Source organism: Sardina pilchardus, unplaced genomic scaffold (assembly GCF_963854185.1).
Source record: "Sardina pilchardus unplaced genomic scaffold, fSarPil1.1 HAP1_SCAFFOLD_105, whole genome shotgun sequence".
Lineage (NCBI taxonomy): Eukaryota > Metazoa > Chordata > Actinopteri > Clupeiformes > Clupeidae > Sardina > Sardina pilchardus.
The window spans coordinates 1-13,108 of record NW_026910886.1 but is presented as its reverse complement, the minus strand read 5'-3'; the positions used below and the strand labels follow the sequence as shown (position 1 = coordinate 13,108).

General features: G+C 60.4%; 68 non-coding genes across 68 annotated transcripts; all 68 read left to right on the top strand.

Moving 5' to 3' along the window:
• The first annotated feature begins 55 nt into the window (after positions 1–55).
• Positions 56–174, top strand: LOC134074636 (5S ribosomal RNA). The gene has a single exon (XR_009937855.1). It is a non-coding gene; the product is annotated as a 5S ribosomal RNA (ribosomal RNA).
• Positions 175–247: 73 nt separating this feature from the next.
• LOC134074374 (5S ribosomal RNA) lies at positions 248–366 on the top strand. The gene has a single exon (XR_009937611.1). It is a non-coding gene; the product is annotated as a 5S ribosomal RNA (ribosomal RNA).
• Positions 367–439: 73 nt separating this feature from the next.
• LOC134074633 (5S ribosomal RNA) lies at positions 440–558 on the top strand. Its single transcript, XR_009937854.1, has one exon. It is a non-coding gene; the product is annotated as a 5S ribosomal RNA (ribosomal RNA).
• A 73-nt stretch (positions 559–631) lies between these two features.
• LOC134074372 (5S ribosomal RNA) lies at positions 632–750 on the top strand. The gene has a single exon (XR_009937610.1). It is a non-coding gene; the product is annotated as a 5S ribosomal RNA (ribosomal RNA).
• A 73-nt stretch (positions 751–823) lies between these two features.
• On the top strand, positions 824–942 carry LOC134074560 (5S ribosomal RNA). Its single transcript, XR_009937792.1, has one exon. It is a non-coding gene; the product is annotated as a 5S ribosomal RNA (ribosomal RNA).
• A 73-nt stretch (positions 943–1,015) lies between these two features.
• Positions 1,016–1,134, top strand: LOC134074370 (5S ribosomal RNA). The gene has a single exon (XR_009937608.1). It is a non-coding gene; the product is annotated as a 5S ribosomal RNA (ribosomal RNA).
• A 73-nt stretch (positions 1,135–1,207) lies between these two features.
• On the top strand, positions 1,208–1,326 carry LOC134074631 (5S ribosomal RNA). Its single transcript, XR_009937852.1, has one exon. It is a non-coding gene; the product is annotated as a 5S ribosomal RNA (ribosomal RNA).
• Positions 1,327–1,399: 73 nt separating this feature from the next.
• Positions 1,400–1,518, top strand: LOC134074369 (5S ribosomal RNA). Its single transcript, XR_009937607.1, has one exon. It is a non-coding gene; the product is annotated as a 5S ribosomal RNA (ribosomal RNA).
• A 73-nt stretch (positions 1,519–1,591) lies between these two features.
• LOC134074368 (5S ribosomal RNA) lies at positions 1,592–1,710 on the top strand. The gene has a single exon (XR_009937606.1). It is a non-coding gene; the product is annotated as a 5S ribosomal RNA (ribosomal RNA).
• A 73-nt stretch (positions 1,711–1,783) lies between these two features.
• Positions 1,784–1,902, top strand: LOC134074559 (5S ribosomal RNA). Its single transcript, XR_009937791.1, has one exon. It is a non-coding gene; the product is annotated as a 5S ribosomal RNA (ribosomal RNA).
• A 73-nt stretch (positions 1,903–1,975) lies between these two features.
• LOC134074630 (5S ribosomal RNA) lies at positions 1,976–2,094 on the top strand. The gene has a single exon (XR_009937851.1). It is a non-coding gene; the product is annotated as a 5S ribosomal RNA (ribosomal RNA).
• A 73-nt stretch (positions 2,095–2,167) lies between these two features.
• On the top strand, positions 2,168–2,286 carry LOC134074367 (5S ribosomal RNA). The gene has a single exon (XR_009937605.1). It is a non-coding gene; the product is annotated as a 5S ribosomal RNA (ribosomal RNA).
• Positions 2,287–2,359: 73 nt separating this feature from the next.
• On the top strand, positions 2,360–2,478 carry LOC134074366 (5S ribosomal RNA). Its single transcript, XR_009937604.1, has one exon. It is a non-coding gene; the product is annotated as a 5S ribosomal RNA (ribosomal RNA).
• Positions 2,479–2,551: 73 nt separating this feature from the next.
• LOC134074581 (5S ribosomal RNA) lies at positions 2,552–2,670 on the top strand. Its single transcript, XR_009937812.1, has one exon. It is a non-coding gene; the product is annotated as a 5S ribosomal RNA (ribosomal RNA).
• Positions 2,671–2,743: 73 nt separating this feature from the next.
• Positions 2,744–2,862, top strand: LOC134074629 (5S ribosomal RNA). The gene has a single exon (XR_009937850.1). It is a non-coding gene; the product is annotated as a 5S ribosomal RNA (ribosomal RNA).
• Positions 2,863–2,935: 73 nt separating this feature from the next.
• On the top strand, positions 2,936–3,054 carry LOC134074365 (5S ribosomal RNA). The gene has a single exon (XR_009937603.1). It is a non-coding gene; the product is annotated as a 5S ribosomal RNA (ribosomal RNA).
• A 73-nt stretch (positions 3,055–3,127) lies between these two features.
• LOC134074325 (5S ribosomal RNA) lies at positions 3,128–3,246 on the top strand. Its single transcript, XR_009937565.1, has one exon. It is a non-coding gene; the product is annotated as a 5S ribosomal RNA (ribosomal RNA).
• Positions 3,247–3,319: 73 nt separating this feature from the next.
• LOC134074624 (5S ribosomal RNA) lies at positions 3,320–3,438 on the top strand. The gene has a single exon (XR_009937845.1). It is a non-coding gene; the product is annotated as a 5S ribosomal RNA (ribosomal RNA).
• A 73-nt stretch (positions 3,439–3,511) lies between these two features.
• LOC134074534 (5S ribosomal RNA) lies at positions 3,512–3,630 on the top strand. The gene has a single exon (XR_009937767.1). It is a non-coding gene; the product is annotated as a 5S ribosomal RNA (ribosomal RNA).
• Positions 3,631–3,703: 73 nt separating this feature from the next.
• LOC134074575 (5S ribosomal RNA) lies at positions 3,704–3,822 on the top strand. The gene has a single exon (XR_009937806.1). It is a non-coding gene; the product is annotated as a 5S ribosomal RNA (ribosomal RNA).
• Positions 3,823–3,895: 73 nt separating this feature from the next.
• Positions 3,896–4,014, top strand: LOC134074613 (5S ribosomal RNA). The gene has a single exon (XR_009937834.1). It is a non-coding gene; the product is annotated as a 5S ribosomal RNA (ribosomal RNA).
• A 73-nt stretch (positions 4,015–4,087) lies between these two features.
• Positions 4,088–4,206, top strand: LOC134074364 (5S ribosomal RNA). The gene has a single exon (XR_009937602.1). It is a non-coding gene; the product is annotated as a 5S ribosomal RNA (ribosomal RNA).
• A 73-nt stretch (positions 4,207–4,279) lies between these two features.
• Positions 4,280–4,398, top strand: LOC134074363 (5S ribosomal RNA). Its single transcript, XR_009937601.1, has one exon. It is a non-coding gene; the product is annotated as a 5S ribosomal RNA (ribosomal RNA).
• A 73-nt stretch (positions 4,399–4,471) lies between these two features.
• LOC134074558 (5S ribosomal RNA) lies at positions 4,472–4,590 on the top strand. Its single transcript, XR_009937790.1, has one exon. It is a non-coding gene; the product is annotated as a 5S ribosomal RNA (ribosomal RNA).
• Positions 4,591–4,663: 73 nt separating this feature from the next.
• Positions 4,664–4,782, top strand: LOC134074604 (5S ribosomal RNA). The gene has a single exon (XR_009937832.1). It is a non-coding gene; the product is annotated as a 5S ribosomal RNA (ribosomal RNA).
• A 73-nt stretch (positions 4,783–4,855) lies between these two features.
• LOC134074362 (5S ribosomal RNA) lies at positions 4,856–4,974 on the top strand. Its single transcript, XR_009937600.1, has one exon. It is a non-coding gene; the product is annotated as a 5S ribosomal RNA (ribosomal RNA).
• Positions 4,975–5,047: 73 nt separating this feature from the next.
• Positions 5,048–5,166, top strand: LOC134074361 (5S ribosomal RNA). The gene has a single exon (XR_009937599.1). It is a non-coding gene; the product is annotated as a 5S ribosomal RNA (ribosomal RNA).
• A 73-nt stretch (positions 5,167–5,239) lies between these two features.
• LOC134074592 (5S ribosomal RNA) lies at positions 5,240–5,358 on the top strand. Its single transcript, XR_009937822.1, has one exon. It is a non-coding gene; the product is annotated as a 5S ribosomal RNA (ribosomal RNA).
• A 73-nt stretch (positions 5,359–5,431) lies between these two features.
• On the top strand, positions 5,432–5,550 carry LOC134074580 (5S ribosomal RNA). The gene has a single exon (XR_009937811.1). It is a non-coding gene; the product is annotated as a 5S ribosomal RNA (ribosomal RNA).
• A 73-nt stretch (positions 5,551–5,623) lies between these two features.
• Positions 5,624–5,742, top strand: LOC134074359 (5S ribosomal RNA). Its single transcript, XR_009937597.1, has one exon. It is a non-coding gene; the product is annotated as a 5S ribosomal RNA (ribosomal RNA).
• A 73-nt stretch (positions 5,743–5,815) lies between these two features.
• On the top strand, positions 5,816–5,934 carry LOC134074358 (5S ribosomal RNA). The gene has a single exon (XR_009937596.1). It is a non-coding gene; the product is annotated as a 5S ribosomal RNA (ribosomal RNA).
• Positions 5,935–6,007: 73 nt separating this feature from the next.
• On the top strand, positions 6,008–6,126 carry LOC134074569 (5S ribosomal RNA). The gene has a single exon (XR_009937800.1). It is a non-coding gene; the product is annotated as a 5S ribosomal RNA (ribosomal RNA).
• A 73-nt stretch (positions 6,127–6,199) lies between these two features.
• LOC134074357 (5S ribosomal RNA) lies at positions 6,200–6,318 on the top strand. Its single transcript, XR_009937595.1, has one exon. It is a non-coding gene; the product is annotated as a 5S ribosomal RNA (ribosomal RNA).
• A 73-nt stretch (positions 6,319–6,391) lies between these two features.
• LOC134074557 (5S ribosomal RNA) lies at positions 6,392–6,510 on the top strand. Its single transcript, XR_009937789.1, has one exon. It is a non-coding gene; the product is annotated as a 5S ribosomal RNA (ribosomal RNA).
• A 73-nt stretch (positions 6,511–6,583) lies between these two features.
• On the top strand, positions 6,584–6,702 carry LOC134074544 (5S ribosomal RNA). Its single transcript, XR_009937777.1, has one exon. It is a non-coding gene; the product is annotated as a 5S ribosomal RNA (ribosomal RNA).
• Positions 6,703–6,775: 73 nt separating this feature from the next.
• On the top strand, positions 6,776–6,894 carry LOC134074335 (5S ribosomal RNA). Its single transcript, XR_009937574.1, has one exon. It is a non-coding gene; the product is annotated as a 5S ribosomal RNA (ribosomal RNA).
• Positions 6,895–6,967: 73 nt separating this feature from the next.
• Positions 6,968–7,086, top strand: LOC134074356 (5S ribosomal RNA). The gene has a single exon (XR_009937594.1). It is a non-coding gene; the product is annotated as a 5S ribosomal RNA (ribosomal RNA).
• Positions 7,087–7,159: 73 nt separating this feature from the next.
• LOC134074355 (5S ribosomal RNA) lies at positions 7,160–7,278 on the top strand. The gene has a single exon (XR_009937593.1). It is a non-coding gene; the product is annotated as a 5S ribosomal RNA (ribosomal RNA).
• A 73-nt stretch (positions 7,279–7,351) lies between these two features.
• LOC134074354 (5S ribosomal RNA) lies at positions 7,352–7,470 on the top strand. The gene has a single exon (XR_009937592.1). It is a non-coding gene; the product is annotated as a 5S ribosomal RNA (ribosomal RNA).
• A 73-nt stretch (positions 7,471–7,543) lies between these two features.
• Positions 7,544–7,662, top strand: LOC134074353 (5S ribosomal RNA). The gene has a single exon (XR_009937591.1). It is a non-coding gene; the product is annotated as a 5S ribosomal RNA (ribosomal RNA).
• A 73-nt stretch (positions 7,663–7,735) lies between these two features.
• On the top strand, positions 7,736–7,854 carry LOC134074352 (5S ribosomal RNA). Its single transcript, XR_009937590.1, has one exon. It is a non-coding gene; the product is annotated as a 5S ribosomal RNA (ribosomal RNA).
• A 73-nt stretch (positions 7,855–7,927) lies between these two features.
• Positions 7,928–8,046, top strand: LOC134074351 (5S ribosomal RNA). The gene has a single exon (XR_009937589.1). It is a non-coding gene; the product is annotated as a 5S ribosomal RNA (ribosomal RNA).
• Positions 8,047–8,119: 73 nt separating this feature from the next.
• LOC134074533 (5S ribosomal RNA) lies at positions 8,120–8,238 on the top strand. Its single transcript, XR_009937766.1, has one exon. It is a non-coding gene; the product is annotated as a 5S ribosomal RNA (ribosomal RNA).
• A 73-nt stretch (positions 8,239–8,311) lies between these two features.
• LOC134074522 (5S ribosomal RNA) lies at positions 8,312–8,430 on the top strand. The gene has a single exon (XR_009937755.1). It is a non-coding gene; the product is annotated as a 5S ribosomal RNA (ribosomal RNA).
• Positions 8,431–8,503: 73 nt separating this feature from the next.
• Positions 8,504–8,622, top strand: LOC134074350 (5S ribosomal RNA). The gene has a single exon (XR_009937588.1). It is a non-coding gene; the product is annotated as a 5S ribosomal RNA (ribosomal RNA).
• A 73-nt stretch (positions 8,623–8,695) lies between these two features.
• On the top strand, positions 8,696–8,814 carry LOC134074511 (5S ribosomal RNA). Its single transcript, XR_009937744.1, has one exon. It is a non-coding gene; the product is annotated as a 5S ribosomal RNA (ribosomal RNA).
• Positions 8,815–8,887: 73 nt separating this feature from the next.
• Positions 8,888–9,006, top strand: LOC134074334 (5S ribosomal RNA). The gene has a single exon (XR_009937573.1). It is a non-coding gene; the product is annotated as a 5S ribosomal RNA (ribosomal RNA).
• A 73-nt stretch (positions 9,007–9,079) lies between these two features.
• LOC134074348 (5S ribosomal RNA) lies at positions 9,080–9,198 on the top strand. The gene has a single exon (XR_009937586.1). It is a non-coding gene; the product is annotated as a 5S ribosomal RNA (ribosomal RNA).
• Positions 9,199–9,271: 73 nt separating this feature from the next.
• On the top strand, positions 9,272–9,390 carry LOC134074500 (5S ribosomal RNA). Its single transcript, XR_009937733.1, has one exon. It is a non-coding gene; the product is annotated as a 5S ribosomal RNA (ribosomal RNA).
• Positions 9,391–9,463: 73 nt separating this feature from the next.
• LOC134074346 (5S ribosomal RNA) lies at positions 9,464–9,582 on the top strand. Its single transcript, XR_009937585.1, has one exon. It is a non-coding gene; the product is annotated as a 5S ribosomal RNA (ribosomal RNA).
• Positions 9,583–9,655: 73 nt separating this feature from the next.
• LOC134074489 (5S ribosomal RNA) lies at positions 9,656–9,774 on the top strand. The gene has a single exon (XR_009937722.1). It is a non-coding gene; the product is annotated as a 5S ribosomal RNA (ribosomal RNA).
• A 73-nt stretch (positions 9,775–9,847) lies between these two features.
• Positions 9,848–9,966, top strand: LOC134074442 (5S ribosomal RNA). Its single transcript, XR_009937678.1, has one exon. It is a non-coding gene; the product is annotated as a 5S ribosomal RNA (ribosomal RNA).
• A 73-nt stretch (positions 9,967–10,039) lies between these two features.
• LOC134074574 (5S ribosomal RNA) lies at positions 10,040–10,158 on the top strand. Its single transcript, XR_009937805.1, has one exon. It is a non-coding gene; the product is annotated as a 5S ribosomal RNA (ribosomal RNA).
• A 73-nt stretch (positions 10,159–10,231) lies between these two features.
• LOC134074477 (5S ribosomal RNA) lies at positions 10,232–10,350 on the top strand. Its single transcript, XR_009937711.1, has one exon. It is a non-coding gene; the product is annotated as a 5S ribosomal RNA (ribosomal RNA).
• A 73-nt stretch (positions 10,351–10,423) lies between these two features.
• On the top strand, positions 10,424–10,542 carry LOC134074345 (5S ribosomal RNA). Its single transcript, XR_009937584.1, has one exon. It is a non-coding gene; the product is annotated as a 5S ribosomal RNA (ribosomal RNA).
• Positions 10,543–10,615: 73 nt separating this feature from the next.
• Positions 10,616–10,734, top strand: LOC134074553 (5S ribosomal RNA). The gene has a single exon (XR_009937785.1). It is a non-coding gene; the product is annotated as a 5S ribosomal RNA (ribosomal RNA).
• A 73-nt stretch (positions 10,735–10,807) lies between these two features.
• On the top strand, positions 10,808–10,926 carry LOC134074344 (5S ribosomal RNA). The gene has a single exon (XR_009937583.1). It is a non-coding gene; the product is annotated as a 5S ribosomal RNA (ribosomal RNA).
• A 73-nt stretch (positions 10,927–10,999) lies between these two features.
• LOC134074529 (5S ribosomal RNA) lies at positions 11,000–11,118 on the top strand. Its single transcript, XR_009937762.1, has one exon. It is a non-coding gene; the product is annotated as a 5S ribosomal RNA (ribosomal RNA).
• A 73-nt stretch (positions 11,119–11,191) lies between these two features.
• LOC134074343 (5S ribosomal RNA) lies at positions 11,192–11,310 on the top strand. Its single transcript, XR_009937582.1, has one exon. It is a non-coding gene; the product is annotated as a 5S ribosomal RNA (ribosomal RNA).
• Positions 11,311–11,383: 73 nt separating this feature from the next.
• Positions 11,384–11,502, top strand: LOC134074342 (5S ribosomal RNA). The gene has a single exon (XR_009937581.1). It is a non-coding gene; the product is annotated as a 5S ribosomal RNA (ribosomal RNA).
• A 73-nt stretch (positions 11,503–11,575) lies between these two features.
• LOC134074341 (5S ribosomal RNA) lies at positions 11,576–11,694 on the top strand. Its single transcript, XR_009937580.1, has one exon. It is a non-coding gene; the product is annotated as a 5S ribosomal RNA (ribosomal RNA).
• A 73-nt stretch (positions 11,695–11,767) lies between these two features.
• LOC134074340 (5S ribosomal RNA) lies at positions 11,768–11,886 on the top strand. Its single transcript, XR_009937579.1, has one exon. It is a non-coding gene; the product is annotated as a 5S ribosomal RNA (ribosomal RNA).
• A 73-nt stretch (positions 11,887–11,959) lies between these two features.
• LOC134074339 (5S ribosomal RNA) lies at positions 11,960–12,078 on the top strand. Its single transcript, XR_009937578.1, has one exon. It is a non-coding gene; the product is annotated as a 5S ribosomal RNA (ribosomal RNA).
• Positions 12,079–12,151: 73 nt separating this feature from the next.
• LOC134074338 (5S ribosomal RNA) lies at positions 12,152–12,270 on the top strand. The gene has a single exon (XR_009937577.1). It is a non-coding gene; the product is annotated as a 5S ribosomal RNA (ribosomal RNA).
• A 73-nt stretch (positions 12,271–12,343) lies between these two features.
• LOC134074430 (5S ribosomal RNA) lies at positions 12,344–12,462 on the top strand. The gene has a single exon (XR_009937664.1). It is a non-coding gene; the product is annotated as a 5S ribosomal RNA (ribosomal RNA).
• A 73-nt stretch (positions 12,463–12,535) lies between these two features.
• Positions 12,536–12,654, top strand: LOC134074579 (5S ribosomal RNA). The gene has a single exon (XR_009937810.1). It is a non-coding gene; the product is annotated as a 5S ribosomal RNA (ribosomal RNA).
• A 73-nt stretch (positions 12,655–12,727) lies between these two features.
• On the top strand, positions 12,728–12,846 carry LOC134074552 (5S ribosomal RNA). Its single transcript, XR_009937784.1, has one exon. It is a non-coding gene; the product is annotated as a 5S ribosomal RNA (ribosomal RNA).
• Positions 12,847–12,919: 73 nt separating this feature from the next.
• Positions 12,920–13,038, top strand: LOC134074336 (5S ribosomal RNA). The gene has a single exon (XR_009937575.1). It is a non-coding gene; the product is annotated as a 5S ribosomal RNA (ribosomal RNA).
• Positions 13,039–13,108: the final 70 nt, after the last annotated feature.

The window sequence follows — 13,108 nt, the reverse complement described above, 5'->3', positions numbered from 1 at the left end:
TGCTTGCAGCCGCACCAGCTGCGCTTGAGGACTGGGTCCGAGTTGGGAGTTAATCGCTTACGGCCATACCGCGCTGAGCACGCCCGCTCTCGTCTGATCTCGGAAGCTAAGCAGCGCAGGGCCCGGTTAGTACTTGGATGGGAGACCGCCTGGGAATACCGGGTGCCGTAAGCGTTTTGCTTTGGATTGAGCTGCTTGCAGCCGCACCAGCTGCGCTTGAGGACTGGGTCCGAGTGGGGAGTTAATAGCTTACGGCCATACCGCGCTGAGCACGCCCGCTCTCGTCTGATCTCGGAAGCTAAGCAGCGCAGGGCCCGGTTAGTACTTGGATGGGAGACCGCCTGGGAATACCGGGTGCTGTAAGCGTTTTGCTTTGGATTGAGCTGCTTGCAGCCGCACCAGCTGCGCTTGAGGACTGGGTCCGAGTGGGGAGTTAATCGCTTACGGCCATACCGCGCTGAGCACGCCCGCTCTCGTCTGATCTCGGAAGCTAAGCAGCGCAGGGCCCGGTTAGTACTTGGATGGGAGACCGCCTGGGAATACCGGGTGCCGTAAGCGTTTTGCTTTGGATTGAGCTGCTTGCAGCCGCACCAGCTGCGCTTGAGGACTGGGTCCGAGTGGGGAGTTAATAGCTTACGGCCATACCGCGCTGAGCACGCCCGCTCTCGTCTGATCTCGGAAGCTAAGCAGCGCAGGGCCCGGTTAGTACTTGGATGGGAGACCGCCTGGGAATACCGGGTGCTGTAAGCGTTTTGCTTTGGATTGAGCTGCTTGCAGCCGCACCAGCTGCGCTTGAGGACTGGGTCCGAGTGGGGAGTTAATAGCTTACGGCCATACCGCGCTGAGCACGCCCGCTCTCGTCTGATCTCGGAAGCTAAGCAGCGCAGGGCCCGGTTAGTACTTGGATGGGAGACCGCCTCGGAATACCGGGTGCTGTAAGCGTTTTGCTTTGGATTGAGCTGCTTGCAGCCGCACCAGCTGCGCTTGAGGACTGGGTCCGAGTGGGGAGTTAATCGCTTACGGCCATACCGCGCTGAGCACGCCCGCTCTCGTCTGATCTCGGAAGCTAAGCAGCGCAGGGCCCGGTTAGTACTTGGATGGGAGACCGCCTGGGAATACCGGGTGCTGTAAGCGTTTTGCTTTGGATTGAGCTGCTTGCAGCCGCACCAGCTGCGCTTGAGGACTGGGTCCGAGTGGGGAGTTAATCGCTTACGGCCATACCGCGCTGAGCACGCCCGCTCTCGTCTGATCTCGGAAGCTAAGCAGCGCAGGGCCCGGTTAGTACTTGGATGGGAGACCGCCTGGGAATACCGGGTGCCGTAAGCGTTTTGCTTTGGATTGAGCTGCTTGCAGCCGCACCAGCTGCGCTTGAGGACTGGGTCCGAGTGGGGAGTTAATAGCTTACGGCCATACCGCGCTGAGCACGCCCGCTCTCGTCTGATCTCGGAAGCTAAGCAGCGCAGGGCCCGGTTAGTACTTGGATGGGAGACCGCCTGGGAATACCGGGTGCTGTAAGCGTTTTGCTTTGGATTGAGCTGCTTGCAGCCGCACCAGCTGCGCTTGAGGACTGGGTCCGAGTGGGGAGTTAATAGCTTACGGCCATACCGCGCTGAGCACGCCCGCTCTCGTCTGATCTCGGAAGCTAAGCAGCGCAGGGCCCGGTTAGTACTTGGATGGGAGACCGCCTGGGAATACCGGGTGCTGTAAGCGTTTTGCTTTGGATTGAGCTGCTTGCAGCCGCACCAGCTGCGCTTGAGGACTGGGTCCGAGTGGGGAGTTAATCCCTTACGGCCATACCGCGCTGAGCACGCCCGCTCTCGTCTGATCTCGGAAGCTAAGCAGCGCAGGGCCCGGTTAGTACTTGGATGGGAGACCGCCTGGGAATACCGGGTGCCGTAAGCGTTTTGCTTTGGATTGAGCTGCTTGCAGCCGCACCAGCTGCGCTTGAGGACTGGGTCCGAGTTGGGAGTTAATCGCTTACGGCCATACCGCGCTGAGCACGCCCGCTCTCGTCTGATCTCGGAAGCTAAGCAGCGCAGGGCCCGGTTAGTACTTGGATGGGAGACCGCCTGGGAATACCGGGTGCCGTAAGCGTTTTGCTTTGGATTGAGCTGCTTGCAGCCGCACCAGCTGCGCTTGAGGACTGGGTCCGAGTGGGGAGTTAATAGCTTACGGCCATACCGCGCTGAGCACGCCCGCTCTCGTCTGATCTCGGAAGCTAAGCAGCGCAGGGCCCGGTTAGTACTTGGATGGGAGACCGCCTGGGAATACCGGGTGCTGTAAGCGTTTTGCTTTGGATTGAGCTGCTTGCAGCCGCACCAGCTGCGCTTGAGGACTGGGTCCGAGTGGGGAGTTAATCGCTTACGGCCATACCGCGCTGAGCACGCCCGCTCTCGTCTGATCTCGGAAGCTAAGCAGCGCAGGGCCCGGTTAGTACTTGGATGGGAGACCGCCTGGGAATACCGGGTGCTGTAAGCGTTTTGCTTTGGATTGAGCTGCTTGCAGCCGCACCAGCTGCGCTTGAGGACTGGGTCCGAGTGGGGAGTTAATCGCTTACGGCCATACCGCGCTGAGCACGCCCGCTCTCATCTGATCTCGGAAGCTAAGCAGCGCAGGGCCCGGTTAGTACTTGGATGGGAGACCGCCTGGCAATACCGGGTGCCGTAAGCGTTTTGCTTTGGATTGAGCTGCTTGCAGCCGCACCAGCTGCGCTTGAGGACTGGGTCCGAGTGGGGAGTTAATCGCTTACGGCCATACCGCGCTGAGCACGCCCGCTCTCGTCTGATCTCGGAAGCTAAGCAGCGCAGGGCCCGGTTAGTACTTGGATGGGAGACCGCCTGGGAATACCGGGTGCCGTAAGCGTTTTGCTTTGGATTGAGCTGCTTGCTGCCGCACCAGCTGCGCTTGAGGACTGGGTCCGAGTGGGGAGTTAATCGCTTACGGCCATACCGCGCTGAGCACGCCCGCTCTCGTCTGATCTCGGAAGCTAAGCAGCGCAGGGCCCGGTTAGTACTTGGATGGGAGACCGCCTGGGAATACCGGGTGCTGTAAGCGTTTTGCTTTGGATTGAGCTGCTTGCAGCCGCACCAGCTGCGCTTGAGGACTGGGTCCGAGTGGGGAGTTAATCGCTTACGGCCATACCGCGCTGAGCACGCCCGCTCTCGTCTGATCTCGGAAGCTAAGCAGCGCAGGGCCCGGTTAGTACTTGGATGGGAGACCGCCTGGGAATACCAGGTGCCGTAAGCGTTTTGCTTTGGATTGAGCTGCTTGCAGCCGCACCAGCTGCGCTTGAGGACTGGGTCCGAGTGGGGAGTTAATCGCTTACGGCCATACCGCGCTGAGCACGCCCGCTCTCGTCTGATCTCGGAAGCTAAGCAGCGCAGGGCCCGGTTAGTACTTGGATGGGAGACCGCCTGGGAATACCGGGTGCCGTAAGCGTTTTGCTTTGGATTGAGCTGCTTGCAGCCGCACCAGCTGCGCTTGAGGACTGGGTCCGAGTGGGGAGTTAATCGCTTACGGCCATACCGCGCTGAGCACGCCCGCTCTCGTCTGATCTCGGAAGCTAAGCAGCGCAGGGCCCGGTTAGTACTTAGATGGGAGACCGCCTGGGAATACCGGGTGCTGTAAGCGTTTTGCTTTGGATTGAGCTGCTTGCAGCCGCACCAGCTGCGCTTGAGGACTGGGTCCGAGTGGGGAGTTAATCCCTTACGGCCATACCGCGCTGAGCACGCCCGCTCTCGTCTGATCTCGGAAGCTAAGCAGCGCAGGGCCCGGTTAGTACTTGGATGGGAGACCGCCTGGGAATACCGGGTGCTGTAAGCGTTTTGCTTTGGATTGAGCTGCTTGCAGCCGCACCAGCTGCGCTTGAGGACTGGGTCCGAGTTGGGAGTTAATCGCTTACGGCCATACCGCGCTGAGCACGCCCGCTCTCGTCTGATCTCGGAAGCTAAGCAGCGCAGGGCCCGGTTAGTACTTGGATGGGAGACCGCCTGGGAATACCGGGTGCCGTAAGCGTTTTGCTTTGGATTGAGCTGCTTGCAGCCGCACCAGCTGCGCTTGAGGACTGGGTCCGAGTGGGGAGTTAATCGCTTACGGCCATACCGCGCTGAGCACGCCCGCTCTCGTCTGATCTCGGAAGCTAAGCAGCGCAGGGCCCGGTTAGTACTTGGATGGGAGACCGCCTGGGAATACCGGGTGCTGTAAGCGTTTTGCTTTGGATTGAGCTGCTTGCAGCCGCACCAGCTGCGCTTGAGGACTGGGTCCGAGTGGGGAGTTAATAGCTTACGGCCATACCGCGCTGAGCACGCCCGCTCTCGTCTGATCTCGGAAGCTAAGCAGCGCAGGGCCCGGTTAGTACTTGGATGGGAGACCGCCTGGGAATACCGGGTGCTGTAAGCGTTTTGCTTTGGATTGAGCTGCTTGCAGCCGCACCAGCTGCGCTTGAGGACTGGGTCCGAGTGGGGAGTTAATCCCTTACGGCCATACCGCGCTGAGCACGCCCGCTCTCGTCTGATCTCGGAAGCTAAGCAGCGCAGGGCCCGGTTAGTACTTGGATGGGAGACCGCCTGGGAATACCGGGTGCCGTAAGCGTTTTGCTTTGGATTGAGCTGCTTGCAGCCGCACCAGCTGCGCTTGAGGACTGGGTCCGAGTTGGGAGTTAATCGCTTACGGCCATACCGCGCTGAGCACGCCCGCTCTCGTCTGATCTCGGAAGCTAAGCAGCGCAGGGCCCGGTTAGTACTTGGATGGGAGACCGCCTGGGAATACCGGGTGCCGTAAGCGTTTTGCTTTGGATTGAGCTGCTTGCAGCCGCACCAGCTGCGCTTGAGGACTGGGTCCGAGTGGGGAGTTAATAGCTTACGGCCATACCGCGCTGAGCACGCCCGCTCTCGTCTGATCTCGGAAGCTAAGCAGCGCAGGGCCCGGTTAGTACTTGGATGGGAGACCGCCTGGGAATACCGGGTGCTGTAAGCGTTTTGCTTTGGATTGAGCTGCTTGCAGCCGCACCAGCTGCGCTTGAGGACTGGGTCCGAGTGGGGAGTTAATCGCTTACGGCCATACCGCGCTGAGCACGCCCGCTCTCGTCTGATCTCGGAAGCTAAGCAGCGCAGGGCCCGGTTAGTACTTGGATGGGAGACCGCCTGGGAATACCGGGTGCTGTAAGCGTTTTGCTTTGGATTGAGCTGCTTGCAGCCGCACCAGCTGCGCTTGAGGACTGGGTCCGAGTGGGCAGTTAATCGCTTACGGCCATACCGCGCTGAGCACGCCCGCTCTCGTCTGATCTCGGAAGCTAAGCAGCGCAGGGCCCGGTTAGTACTTGGATGGGAGACCGCCTGGGAATACCGGGTGCCGTAAGCGTTTTGCTTTGGATTGAGCTGCTTGCAGCCGCACCAGCTGCGCTTGAGGACTGGGTCCGAGTGGGGAGTTAATCGCTTACGGCCATACCGCGCTGAGCACGCCCGCTCTCGTCTGATCTCGGAAGCTAAGCAGCGCAGGGCCCGGTTAGTACTTGGATGGGAGACCGCCTGGGAATACCGGGTGCCGTAAGCGTTTTGCTTTGGATTGAGCTGCTTGCAGCCGCACCAGCTGCGCTTGAGGACTGGGTCCGAGTGGGGAGTTAATCGCTTACGGCCATACCGCGCTGAGCACGCCCGCTCTCGTCTGATCTCGGAAGCTAAGCAGCGCAGGGCCCGGTTAGTACTTGGATGGGAGACCGCCTGGGAATACCGGGTGCTGTAAGCGTTTTGCTTTGGATTGAGCTGCTTGCAGCCGCACCAGCTGCGCTTGAGGACTGGGTCCGAGTGGGGAGTTAATCGCTTACGGCCATACCGCGCTGAGCACGCCCGCTCTCGTCTGATCTCGGAAGCTAAGCAGCGCAGGGCCCGGTTAGTACTTGGATGGGAGACCGCCTGGGAATACCGGGTGCTGTAAGCGTTTTGCTTTGGATTGAGCTGCTTGCAGCCGCACCAGCTGCGCTTGAGGACTGGTTCCGAGTGGGGAGTTAATCGCTTACGGCCATACCGCGCTGAGCACGCCCGCTCTCGTCTGATCTCGGAAGCTAAGCAGCGCAGGGCCCGGTTAGTACTTGGATGGGAGACCGCCTGGGAATACCGGGTGCCGTAAGCGTTTTGCTTTGGATTGAGCTGCTTGCAGCCGCACCAGCTGCGCTTGAGGACTGGGTCCGAGTGGGGAGTTAATCGCTTACGGCCATACCGCGCTGAGCACGCCCGCTCTCGTCTGATCTCGGAAGCTAAGCAGCGCAGGGCCCGGTTAGTACTTGGATGGGAGACCGCCTGGGAATACCGGGTGCTGTAAGCGTTTTGCTTTGGATTGAGCTGCTTGCAGCCGCACCAGCTGCGCTTGAGGACTGGGTCCGAGTGGGGAGTTAATCGCTTACGGCCATACCGCGCTGAGCACGCCCGCTCTCGTCTGATCTCGGAAGCTAAGCAGCGCAGGGCCCGGTTAGTACTTGGATGGGAGACCGCCTGGGAATACCGGGTGCCGTAAGCGTTTTGCTTTGGATTGAGCTGCTTGCAGCCGCACCAGCTGCGCTTGAGGACTGGGTCCGAGTGGGGAGTTAATCGCTTACGGCCATACCGCGCTGAGCACGCCCGCTCTCGTCTGATCTCGGAAGCTAAGCAGCGCAGGGCCCGGTTAGTACTTGGATGGGAGACCGCCTGGGAATACCGGGTGCCGTAAGCGTTTTGCTTTGGATTGAGCTGCTTGCAGCCGCACCAGCTGCGCTTGAGGACTGGGTCCGAGTGGGGAGTTAATCGCTTACGGCCATACCGCGCTGAGCACGCCCGCTCTCGTCTGATCTCGGAAGCTAAGCAGCGCAGGGCCCGGTTAGTACTTGGATGGGAGACCTCCTGGGAATACCGGGTGCTGTAAGCGTTTTGCTTTGGATTGAGCTGCTTGCAGCCGCACCAGCTGCGCTTGAGGACTGGGTCCGAGTGGGGAGTTAATCGCTTACGGCCATACCGCGCTGAGCACGCCCGCTCTCGTCTGATCTCGGAAGCTAAGCAGCGCAGGGCCCGGTTAGTACTTGGATGGGAGACCGCCTGGGAATACCGGGTGCTGTAAGCGTTTTGCTTTGGATTGAGCTGCTTGCAGCCGCACCAGCTGCGCTTGAGGACTGGGTCCGAGTGGGGAGTTAACCGCTTACGGCCATACCGCGCTGAGCACGCCCGCTCTCGTCTGATCTCGGAAGCTAAGCAGCGCAGGGCCCGGTTAGTACTTGGATGGGAGACCGCCTGGGAATACCGGGTGCTGTAAGCGTTTTGCTTTGGATTGAGCTGCTTGCAGCCGCACCAGCTGCGCTTGAGGACTGGGTCCGAGTGGGGAGTTAATCGCTTACGGCCATACCGCGCTGAGCACGCCCGCTCTCGTCTGATCTCGGAAGCTAAGCAGCGCAGGGCCCGGTTAGTACTTGGATGGGAGACCGCCTGGGAATACCGGGTGCTGTAAGCGTTTTGCTTTGGATTGAGCTGCTTGCAGCCGCACCAGCTGCGCTTGAGGACTGGGTCCGAGTGGGGAGTTAATCGCTTACGGCCATACCGCGCTGAGCACGCCCGCTCTCGTCTGATCTCGGAAGCTAAGCAGCGCAGGGCCCGGTTAGTACTTGGATGGGAGACCGCCTGGGAATACCGGGTGCTGTAAGCGTTTTGCTTTGGATTGAGCTGCTTGCAGCCGCACCAGCTGCGCTTGAGGACTGGGTCCGAGTGGGGAGTTAATCGCTTACGGCCATACCGCGCTGAGCACGCCCGCTCTCGTCTGATCTCGGAAGCTAAGCAGCGCAGGGCCCGGTTAGTACTTGGATGGGAGACCGCCTGGGAATACCGGGTGCTGTAAGCGTTTTGCTTTGGATTGAGCTGCTTGCAGCCGCACCAGCTGCGCTTGAGGACTGGTTCCGAGTGGGGAGTTAATCGCTTACGGCCATACCGCGCTGAGCACGCCCGCTCTCGTCTGATCTCGGAAGCTAAGCAGCGCAGGGCCCGGTTAGTACTTGGATGGGAGACCGCCTGGGAATACCGGGTGCTGTAAGCGTTTTGCTTTGGATTGAGCTGCTTGCAGCCGCACCAGCTGCGCTTGAGGACTGGGTCCGAGTGGGGAGTTAATCGCTTACGGCCATACCGCGCTGAGCACGCCCGCTCTCGTCTGATCTCGGAAGCTAAGCAGCGCAGGGCCCGGTTAGTACTTGGATGGGAGACCGCCTGGGAATACCGGGTGCCGTAAGCGTTTTGCTTTGGATTGAGCTGCTTGCAGCCGCACCAGCTGCGCTTGAGGACTGGGTCCGAGTGGGGAGTTAATCGCTTACGGCCATACCGCGCTGAGCACGCCCGCTCTCGTCTGATCTCGGAAGCTAAGCAGCGCAGGGCCCGGTTAGTACTTGGATGGGAGACCGCCTGGGAATACCGGGTGCCGTAAGCGTTTTGCTTTGGATTGAGCTGCTTGCAGCCGCACCAGCTGCGCTTGAGGACTGGGTCCGAGTGGGGAGTTAATCGCTTACGGCCATACCGCGCTGAGCACGCCCGCTCTCGTCTGATCTCGGAAGCTAAGCAGCGCAGGGCCCGGTTAGTACTTGGATGGGAGACCGCCTGGGAATACCGGGTGCTGTAAGCGTTTTGCTTTGGATTGAGCTGCTTGCAGCCGCACCAGCTGCGCTTGAGGACTGGGTCCGAGTGGGGAGTTAATCGCTTACGGCCATACCGCGCTGAGCACGCCCGCTCTCGTCTGATCTCGGAAGCTAAGCAGCGCAGGGCCCGGTTAGTACTTGGATGGGAGACCGCCTGGGAATACCGGGTGCCGTAAGCGTTTTGCTTTGGATTGAGCTGCTTGCAGCCGCACCAGCTGCGCTTGAGGACTGGGTCCGAGTGGGGAGTTAATCGCTTACGGCCATACCGCGCTGAGCACGCCCGCTCTCGTCTGATCTCGGAAGCTAAGCAGCGCAGGGCCCGGTTAGTACTTGGATGGGAGACCTCCTGGGAATACCGGGTGCTGTAAGCGTTTTGCTTTGGATTGAGCTGCTTGCAGCCGCACCAGCTGCGCTTGAGGACTGGGTCCGAGTGGGGAGTTAATCGCTTACGGCCATACCGCGCTGAGCACGCCCGCTCTCGTCTGATCTCGGAAGCTAAGCAGCGCAGGGCCCGGTTAGTACTTGGATGGGAGACCGCCTGGGAATACCGGGTGCTGTAAGCGTTTTGCTTTGGATTGAGCTGCTTGCAGCCGCACCAGCTGCGCTTGAGGACTGGGTCCGAGTGGGGAGTTAACCGCTTACGGCCATACCGCGCTGAGCACGCCCGCTCTCGTCTGATCTCGGAAGCTAAGCAGCGCAGGGCCCGGTTAGTACTTGGATGGGAGACCGCCTGGGAATACCGGGTGCCGTAAGCGTTTTGCTTTGGATTGAGCTGCTTGCAGCCGCACCAGCTGCGCTTGAGGACTGGGTCCGAGTGGGGAGTTAATCGCTTACGGCCATACCGCGCTGAGCACGCCCGCTCTCGTCTGATCTCGGAAGCTAAGCAGCGCAGGGCCCGGTTAGTACTTGGATGGGAGACCGCCTGGGAATACCGGGTGCTGTAAGCGTTTTGCTTTGGATTGAGCTGCTTGCAGCCGCACCAGCTGCGCTTGAGGACTGGGTCCGAGTGGGGAGTTAATCGCTTACGGCCATACCGCGCTGAGCACGCCCGCTCTCGTCTGATCTCGGAAGCTAAGCAGCGCAGGGCCCGGTTAGTACTTGGATGGGAGACCGCCTGGGAATACCGGGTGCCGTAAGCGTTTTGCTTTGGATTGAGCTGCTTGCAGTCGCACCAGCTGCGCTTGAGGACTGGGTCCGAGTGGGGAGTTAATCGCTTACGGCCATACCGCGCTGAGCACGCCCGCTCTCGTCTGATCTCGGAAGCTAAGCAGCGCAGGGCCCGGTTAGTACTTGGATGGGAGACCGCCTGGGAATACCGGGTGCTGTAAGCATTTTGCTTTGGATTGAGCTGCTTGCAGCCGCACCAGCTGCGCTTGAGGACTGGGTCCGAGTGGGGAGTTAATCCCTTACGGCCATACCGCGCTGAGCACGCCCGCTCTCGTCTGATCTCGGAAGCTAAGCAGCGCAGGGCCCGGTTAGTACTTGGATGGGAGACCGCCTGGGAATACCGGGTGCTGTAAGCGTTTTGCTTTGGATTGAGCTGCTTGCAGCCGCACCAGCTGCGCTTGAGGACTGGGTCCGAGTTGGGAGTTAATCGCTTACGGCCATACCGCGCTGAGCACGCCCGCTCTCGTCTGATCTCGGAAGCTAAGCAGCGCAGGGCCCGGTTAGTACTTGGATGGGAGACCGCCTGGGAATACCGGGTGCCGTAAGCGTTTTGCTTTGGATTGAGCTGCTTGCAGCCGCACCAGCTGCGCTTGAGGACTGGGTCCGAGTGGGGAGTTAATCGCTTACGGCCATACCGCGCTGAGCACGCCCGCTCTCGTCTGATCTCGGAAGCTAAGCAGCGCAGGGCCCGGTTAGTACTTGGATGGGAGACCGCCTGGGAATACCGGGTGCTGTAAGCGTTTTGCTTTGGATTGAGCTGCTTGCAGCCGCACCAGCTGCGCTTGAGGACTGGGTCCGAGTGGGGAGTTAATCGCTTACGGCCATACCGCGCTGAGCACGCCCGCTCTCGTCTGATCTCGGAAGCTAAGCAGCGCAGGGCCCGGTTAGTACTTGTATGGGAGACCGCCTGGGAATACCGGGTGCTGTAAGCGTTTTGCTTTGGATTGAGCTGCTTGCAGCCGCACCAGCTGCGCTTGAGGACTGGGTCCGAGTGGGGAGTTAATCGCTTACGGCCATACCGCGCTGAGCACGCCCGCTCTCGTCTGATCTCGGAAGCTAAGCAGCGCAGGGCCCGGTTAGTACTTGGATGGGAGACCGCCTGGGAATACCGGGTGCTGTAAGCGTTTTGCTTTGGATTGAGCTGCTTGCAGCCGCACCAGCTGCGCTTGAGGACTGGGTCCGAGTGGGGAGTTAATCGCTTACGGCCATACCGCGCTGAGCACGCCCGCTCTCGTCTGATCTCGGAAGCTAAGCAGCGCAGGGCCCGGTTAGTACTTGGATGGGAGACCCCCTGGGAATACCGGGTGCTGTAAGCGTTTTGCTTTGGATTGAGCTGCTTGCAGCCGCACCAGCTGCGCTTGAGGACTGGGTCCGAGTGGGGAGTTAATCGCTTACGGCCATACCGCGCTGAGCACGCCCGCTCTCGTCTGATCTCGGAAGCTAAGCAGCGCAGGGCCCGGTTAGTACTTGGATGGGAGACCGCCTGGGAATACCGGGTGCTGTAAGCGTTTTGCTTTGGATTGAGCTGCTTGCAGCCGCACCAGCTGCGCTTGAGGACTGGGTCCGAGTGGAGAGTTAATCGCTTACGGCCATACCGCGCTGAGCACGCCCGCTCTCGTCTGATCTCGGAAGCTAAGCAGCGCAGGGCCCGGTTAGTACTTGGATGGGAGACCGCCTGGGAATACCGGGTGCTGTAAGCGTTTTGCTTTGGATTGAGCTGCTTGCAGCCGCACCAGCTGCGCTTGAGGACTGGGTCCGAGTGGGGAGTTAATCGCTTACGGCCATACCGCGCTGAGCACGCCCGCTCTCGTCTGATCTCGGAAGCTAAGCAGCGCAGGGCCCGGTTAGTACTTGGATGGGAGACCGCCTGGGAATACCGGGTGCTGTAAGCGTTTTGCTTTGGATTGAGCTGCTTGCAGCCGCACCAGCTGCGCTTGAGGACTGGGTCCGAGTGGGGAGTTAATCGCTTACGGCCATACCGCGCTGAGCACGCCCGCTCTCGTCTGATCTCGGAAGCTAAGCAGCGCAGGGCCCGGTTAGTACTTGGATGGGAGACCGCCTGGGAATACCGGGTGCTGTAAGCGTTTTGCTTTGGATTGAGCTGCTTGCAGCCGCACCAGCTGCGCTTGAGGACTGGGTCCGAGTGGGGAGTTAATCGCTTACGGCCATACCGCGCTGAGCACGCCCGCTCTCGTCTGATCTCGGAAGCTAAGCAGCGCAGGGCCCGGTTAGTACTTGGATGGGAGACCGCCTGGGAATACCGGGTGCTGTAAGCGTTTTGCTTTGGATTGAGCTGCTTGCAGCCGCACCAGCTGCGCTTGAGGACTGGTTCCGAGTGGGGAGTTAATCGCTTACGGCCATACCGCGCTGAGCACGCCCGCTCTCGTCTGATCTCGGAAGCTAAGCAGCGCAGGGCCCGGTTAGTACTTGGATGGGAGACCGCCTGGGAATACCGGGTGCTGTAAGCGTTTTGCTTTGGATTGAGCTGCTTGCAGCCGCACCAGCTGCGCTTGAGGACTGGGTCCGAGTGGGGAGTTAATCGCTTACGGCCATACCGCGCTGAGCACGCCCGCTCTCGTCTGATCTCGGAAGCTAAGCAGCGCAGGGCCAGGTTAGTACTTGGATGGGAGACCGCCTGGGAATACCGGGTGCTGTAAGCGTTTTGCTTTGGATTGAGCTGCTTGCAGCCGCACCAGCTGCGCTTGAGGACTTGGTCCGAGTGGGGACTTAATCGCTTACGGCCATACCGCGCTGAGCACGCCCGCTCTCGTCTGATCTCGGAAGCTAAGCAGCGCAGGGCCCGGTTAGTACTTGGATGGGAGACCGCCTGGGAATACCGGGTGCTGTAACCGTTTTGCTTTGGATTGAGCTGCTTGCAGCCGCACCAGCTGCGCTTGAGGACTGGGTCCGAGTGGGGAGTTAATCGCTTACGGCCATACCGCGCTGAGCACGCCCGCTCTCGTCTGATCTCGGAAGCTAAGCAGCGCAGGGCCCGGTTAGTACTTGTATGGGAGACCGCCTGGGAATACCGGGTGCTGTAAGCGTTTTGCTTTGGATTGAGCTGCTTGCAGCCGCACCAGCTGCGCTTGAGGACTGGGTCCGAGTGGGGAGTTAATCGCTTACGGCCATACCGCGCTGAGCACGCCCGCTCTCGTCTGATCTCGGAAGCTAAGCAGCGCAGGGCCCGGTTAGTACTTGGATGGGAGACCGCCTGGGAATACCGGGTGCTGTAAGCGTTTTGCTTTGGATTGAGCTGCTTGCAGCCGCACCAGCTGCGCTTGAGGACTGGGTCCGAGTGGGGAGTTA